General features: G+C 37.2%; 1 protein-coding gene across 2 annotated transcripts in view; it reads right to left on the minus strand.

Moving 5' to 3' along the window:
* The window catches only part of LOC134473484 (endogenous retrovirus group K member 5 Gag polyprotein-like), a 97,741-nt gene that overhangs the window by 3,483 nt on the left and 87,580 nt on the right, over positions 1-6,678 (minus strand). Inside the window, exon 3 of one of the 2 annotated variants that reach the window (XR_010043731.1) lies at positions 2,997-3,593. The exons of the other annotated variant lie outside the window; for it this stretch is intronic. The gene's annotated coding sequence lies outside the window, so the exon portion shown is untranslated. Of the gene's footprint in view, positions 1-2,996; positions 3,594-6,678 lie in introns of those variants that run through there. 2 annotated transcript variants of the gene reach the window in all.

Raw genomic sequence — 6,678 nt, forward strand, 5'->3', positions numbered from 1 at the left:
GATAGGTCATCATCATATCCGGATATATGATGTAAGCAGGAGAGGATTATGGGTAATGTAGGCAGGCTGAAACAGGAAGTTTGCTTGTCATGTGCATTGCAGGCAAGGGGAGGATCATGGGAAATGTAGGCTGACACACAAAATGCCCTCAGGCAGGAGGGGCAGGGCAGCAGCAGCTATTTAAAACCGCTCCCTACAACAAATCATTTATATTCAACTGGAATCTCTGAGGGCTGAAAGATCATAACCTGGAAGGTTATGTGAAACGTTTTGGGGAGCGAGTATGCTACATTGCTACATTCAGCTGTCACCAGTGATTTTGTTGTGACAAATAACTACATATCTCAAGCAGAAAACAGTGCTGGCTCTTTCTGCTAATTTTGCAGGCATTCTAAAAATATTTGATTAAAAAAATTTGCACACATATAGTTGATCAATAAATGTCTGGTCAGTGAGTAAAAATGCTTTGAAACTAATGCAATTCTTTTTTTTTTTTTTGTCTTTTTCCTTATTTTATCGGTACCAGGGATCGAACCCACGACTGCCTGCTTGCAAGGCAGGCGCTTATGCCGCTGAGCTAAATCCCCAGCCCCACTAATGCAATTCTTAAAGAGGAAAAATGAGGAGAAGCTGAAAATAAATGTGACTAAAAGTATAATTTCCTTCTGTAGCTCACCACTGTTGCTAAAATATGTACAAATCAAGAAAGAAAAGGCTGTTACTTTCACATAAGTTTGACATTTTTAGGGATCCAGTCATGTTTCTGAATAGCATATAATAACATAGTGCTCTATTGAGATATGGCTAAGTAGTGTGGTAATGCAATTATACATATTTGGAAGTTTATACTTTCTGTTAAATAAGTAGATGTGGCACAATTATTTTAAAAATGAGACAGCTGCCTGGATTTGGAAGATATTCCGAATCGTATTTCTCTCAGTGCAGAAGCATTGTACAGAAAACTCATGGTAACGATGGTCTGCAGGAAAAGAAAGGGGTATTATTGTATCGGCCAAGGAGCTGCAATTTCACTTAATTTACTAAAGTTTAATATTTCAGCACAGCTGGGCTCAAGGCAATAGCAGAAGAGTCAGCCTTGTGCTAGGTTCCCTAAACACCCTTGCTACAAATGAAGTTACTTTTTATCAAGCCAATGGCTATCAGCAGGGGATTCACAAAAGCCCATTTTAATTGGAAAACCAAGTGTAAATTTGTAATGGAAATTCAGAGGCAGTGCTAAAATTTGACTGTTGGGAACTGTACCATAAGCTTTGTAATGTAAGATTTAGATTATAAGATACGAATTATCTTGCTTATTCTTGAAAGATAAGGAACCTGATGAAAATTGTGGCTTTTCAATATCACCTACATAGAACTGGTATGAAAAACCTGCACTGGATGACTTAATATTTGTAGGTTTGACCAACAGTCCTAAAGATACATGCCATGCAGTAATTTGAGATCCTGCAAAATCTGCGAATCAAAATACAAATTCAGACTGATATGCTTCCCTGCTGGTACTTGAATAATCTTCACTCACCAAACTGCTAGCATTCACCTTCCATTGGCTTTCATTATTCTTCATTCATTATCATGAATACCCTAACTTCCATAAAATGACTTTATACAAAGTGACCAAGAGGCTTGGCTGGCTCCGCCTCAATCCTGGAAACTGGGCAGCCAGAGGTATGTGTCCCAGTACCATGCCGAGCCCCTGGAGTTTAGATCATCACTCCCACCAGTCAAGGAATTTTTCAGCTTCCTACATACTTCACTGGCTCTGCAGGTCTTGGGCCTGCCTGCACCACTTCCAGTGACCCTGTCTCAATCCGGGGAACTGGGTGGCCAGAGCTGAGGGCATAGAAGACAATTTCCAATAGGCCCACAGGAAGCCTTAGAACAACACTTGAAACAGGGAAATATAGGAAAATGACAAAATGAAAGACCGAAGTACAACCTCTAACCAGCCCATCCCAAGAAACCTTAGGAGCTATGTACATAGAAGAAAATATATGCCAAACACCTGAAATACCTGAAATAATAGCAACTGAAATAAAGAAGCAACTCCGGGAAGTTTGAAAGGAATTCAAAATAGAAATAATCTCCAAGGTAAAAGAAGAAATGATAAAAGTAATGAAAGAGATGATAAACACATCTAAAGAAGACACAAAACACAGAATCTCTAGATGAACAATATAAGAAACAAACAATACATGAAGCATATTCAAAGAGATATACAGGAAATCAAAAATTCCATTGAAAGTTTTCAAAACCAACTCAACGAAAGTGAAGATAGAATTTCAGACCTCGAAGACAAGATTGCAGTTAGTGAACAGGAAAGGCAAGATCTTTTAAAAATAACAAGGAATCAGGAAATAACAATTCCACAGGTGCAGGATGATGCAAAGAAAAACAACGTAAGATTGATAGGTATAAATGAAAAAGAAGGGGACAACACAAAGGATATCAAGAGGATATTTAGACAAGTAACAGCTGAAAATTTCCCAAACATAAGAATGGAAACTGACGTCAGGATCAATGAAGCATATAGAACTAAAATAAAACTACACCCAGACATATAATAATCACCATTCAAGAAATCCAATATAAGAATTGAATATTAAAAATGTTAGAGAGAAAAGACAGATCACCTGTTAAGGAAAATCTATCAGAATCATAGCAGACTTCTCAGCAAAAATAATAAAGTTAAGAAGAGCATGGAGTGAAGTATTTCAGATCCTAAAGGAAAATGATTTCCAACCTAGACTGATGTACCCTGCAAAACTGTCCTTCAAAATCAATGGAGAAATAAGATACCTCCACGACAAAGAACAACTGAAGAACTTCATGATCACCAAGCCAACCCTGCAAAGAATACTGAAAGACAATTTAGATACACTTAGGGAAAAAAACCACTAATCAAAGCAGACAATTTTTTTTTACATTTTTTAAACTTTTATTTAAGGAGAAAAAGAAAAAAAACAGAAAAAGGGTGCAAGTTATACAGAATTTCAGAAAAAATAAACAGGAAATCACTAGTTAATACATTACATATTGTTATCTTAGAAATAGTTGTTCAAGTTACAAAATTAAAGCATATAAAGTGGACTTTCAAACAGTGAGACTGCAAACAGTTTTGTTCAATGATCCAACAAAACTCAGTAATATGGTTATCTATCTTATACACTTAAATATACACGCAATTATACCCTTTAGAGCACTTTCTTTTCCTTTCTTTTGTACAAAGACAATTACACATTTTATTACTCCCACAGTTCTTATTACTTTTTTTTGAAGAGAGTAAAACCAAATGTGACATAACAGAACAGAGTCAGTCAAACCAAAGGATGGACATAATAGATAATGTAAAAACAAAATACTAGGTGATCAACAATGGTTACCATATTGCCTCTAGCTATCTTAAGAATTGCCTATATCATCAGTTATAATAAAATTGAACAAAACAGTAAAGAATAAAACCAAAACATTGGAGACATTACAGGACTTTAAAAGAAGATAATAATCAACCAGAATGGGTGTCATAATGAATCTTGTTGTCTTCACAGTTGTTGCCTATACTTTTGAACTTGGTTCTATCAAGCAAAGCAGAAAAGAGGAAAATCAGTCAAAACAAGATGGTAAGGGCAATACAGGGTTTCAAATAAAGTTAATAGGAAATCAAAGTGGGTTATTATAATGTATCCTGCTATTTTTTATTTATTTTTCCCTTAATTAAAAAGATAAAAATAAAAAAGTAAATAATTTTAAAAAGAGGAGGTTGAGATAAAAGACAGCATAACAACAAAACAATGCAGGTCAAAGCATAACCATTTAAGCAAAATAGTGTTTCACCACAAGATATCCTGACATAAAAGGAGTTACCATAGTGTCTCTTTCCTTGAAATCTTTGAGTATAACTTTGTATAATGTAACACCAAACATATCAAGACAATGTAAAACCATTCAAGAAAATGACAGTATTACAGGGTATTTAGAACCAACTATCAGAAAGTGAACAATGGTTTCTTTATAATCTCCTTGTCTATAGAAGTTTTTGCTTATATTATCACATATAATAAAATCCAATAAGATACAACCTGTTAAGACCAATGGAGACAGAAGAATAAAAGCTTGATGGGACTTCAAAACAAGATGATACTAAATCAGCACTGGCTATTATGATGTCTTGTTTTCTCCAAAATAGCTGTTCCTACCATCCAATCCTCTCTGCCTCATTTCTGTTGAGTTCTTTTTCTGTCATTTGTTGTCAGTTTGTCTTCTTCATTTCGCTTTCTGCTCCATTTATTGTGGCCTCTCTGCCACTGTTTCTGGAATCTTGGTATTTTCCTTTATTAGAATATCCTGCAATATTCTCTGTAGAGTTGAATTGGTGGTTGCAAATTCCCCTAGTTCCTCTTTATCCTGGAAGCACCTTGTTTTTCCATCAATTTCTAGGGACAGTCATGCAGGATATATCAATCTAGGCTGGAGGTTATTATCTTTCAAAGCTTGAATTATTTCCCCCCATGCTCTTCGTGATTTGATGGTTTGTGCTAAGAAGTCTGCTGTAATTCTGATGGGTGTTCCCTTGTAAGTGATCTGTTTCTTGTTTCTGATGGCTTTTAATATTCTGTTCTTATACTGGATTTCTGGAATTTTGATTATTATATGCCTGAGTGTAGCTCTGTTTGGGTTTTAGGTGGCTGGGGTCCTGTATGCCCCATACATCTAAGTATCTTTACCTTTTGCTAAGTGAGGGAAATTCTCTTGGATTATTTCTGTAAATAGCCTTTGTAGTTCATTTGTTTGTATCCCTACTTCTTCTTTTATGTTCTTAATTCTTAAGTTATAGATCCTCTTATCATCTTCTAGCCTTTGTATTATTGCTGTTTGTTTTCTTGTTATTTTTAAGAAGTTTTTCATATCATGCTCTCACCTCACAAATCTGTCCTCCAGTTCAGATAATCTATCCTTGGTTTCTTTCAAGCTGTTATGCCAGCTTTCGATAGAGTTTTTAGTTTCCTGGTAATCTCTTTGAACCTGCTTCATGTATTCTATGTTTTCTCCATTTTCTCCATCAAACAATTCTCCCCTTTTCTTCTGTTCTTCCATTCCACCATCTGTTTTTTCTTGGGCGATGTTTAGCATTTCTCTAACTATTCTACTTATATCTTGATTTATTTTGTTAAAGTCCTCATTTTTAAACTCGTCTATGATGCTCCGGAGATATCGCTTTATGTCTATTGGTGCCTTGTCTGATATTACATGTTTTCTGTCCTCCTTTGCATTTCCCTTTCCTGAATCAGTGTTCTCAGGATTGGGGACTGAGGACCCTTTCTTGTTGCTTCCTCTTCCCATATTTTTGTTCCTTCCATTCCAGTGAATATAGGAGGCCCAGTTTTTTTCTCTTTGTTACAGTTGTTTGAATTGTGCTGGCTAAGTGTTCCTGCGCACTGCAGTGTACTAGGGAGACACAGACCTGGGCAGCCTATGCTTGGCCCACCCCTCCAGGTCAATCTACTGAAGGCTTCACTGCTAGAGTGTACCTCCAGGCACTGGGACCTGGTTTAGGCTAGCCTAATGGGTCTTAGTCAGTGGCGTCACCCAGGCCAAGCACTCACCATCAATCCTGCTTGAGAGGGGAAAATGAGACTAAAGTCACTGCAGCATCCTGTTCCAGCACATCTGCTCGGTCCCAGTATGTCCTTTGCTGGAGCCTTCTACTCTATGGAAGGGTCCCCATTCTGCTCACTCACTGCAGGTTGATGCAGAGCTCCTTACCAGTCCTGCTCTCACTGGGTTCGCCAATTCCCACTCTCAGAGCTTTCACGTGTCTCTCTCCCTACTGTGCTGATTTAGATGCAGCTCAGCAGTAGGAAATTCAAATCGCGGCTTCTAGTGGCATGGGTTCCAGCTTCTGTGCTGAGATTTTATCTGTTGCTGTTATAGCACCAGGATTGCATTTCCAGTTGGTTTTTCTTAACTTAGTTCATTCCTGTGTAGGCAGGGTATATCTCCCCTTGCTTAGGACTCCTCGTACTGCACCATTCCTGGATTCTAAGCAGGGTATCTCAGAGAGCCTCTGTAGCCACTGCTATCTATCCGCCATGTTCTCCCAAAGCAGACAATTAAACAGAATGGAAAGATAAAGATGCAACAGCAGCAAGATAAAATGTCAACAATAAACCAATAAATATCAGTTATAACCATTAATGTAAGTGGTCTCAATTCAACAATGAAAAGAAACAGATTGACAGAATGGATCAAGAAACAACACCCAACCATATGCTGTCTACAAGAAACCCATCTAACCCAAAAGGATACTCACAGACTGAAAATCAAGGGATGGAAAACAATACTTCATGCAACAGGGATCCCTCAAAAAGTGGGAGTACCTATTCTGTTTGCAGACAATGTGAACTTCAAACCAAGAATGATCAGAAGAGATAAAGAAGATCATCACGTACTGGTTAGGGAAAAACTTAAGAGGAAGAGATAACTATCTTAAATATATATGTACCAAATGTCAGAGTACCCAGTTATATAAAGCAAGTATTAATAGAAATGAAAAATCAAATTAGCAATAACACAGTTATAACAGGAGATCATAACACACCATCAACACCAAGGGATACTCAACCAGACAGAAAATCAGCAAATAACAGAACTGAATCATAC

This window comes from Cavia porcellus, unplaced genomic scaffold, assembly GCF_034190915.1.
Source record: "Cavia porcellus strain 051 isolate PalLab524CR breed Dunkin Hartley unplaced genomic scaffold, mCavPor4.1 scaffold_27, whole genome shotgun sequence".
In the NCBI taxonomy this organism is placed as follows: Eukaryota; Metazoa; Chordata; class Mammalia; order Rodentia; family Caviidae; genus Cavia; species Cavia porcellus.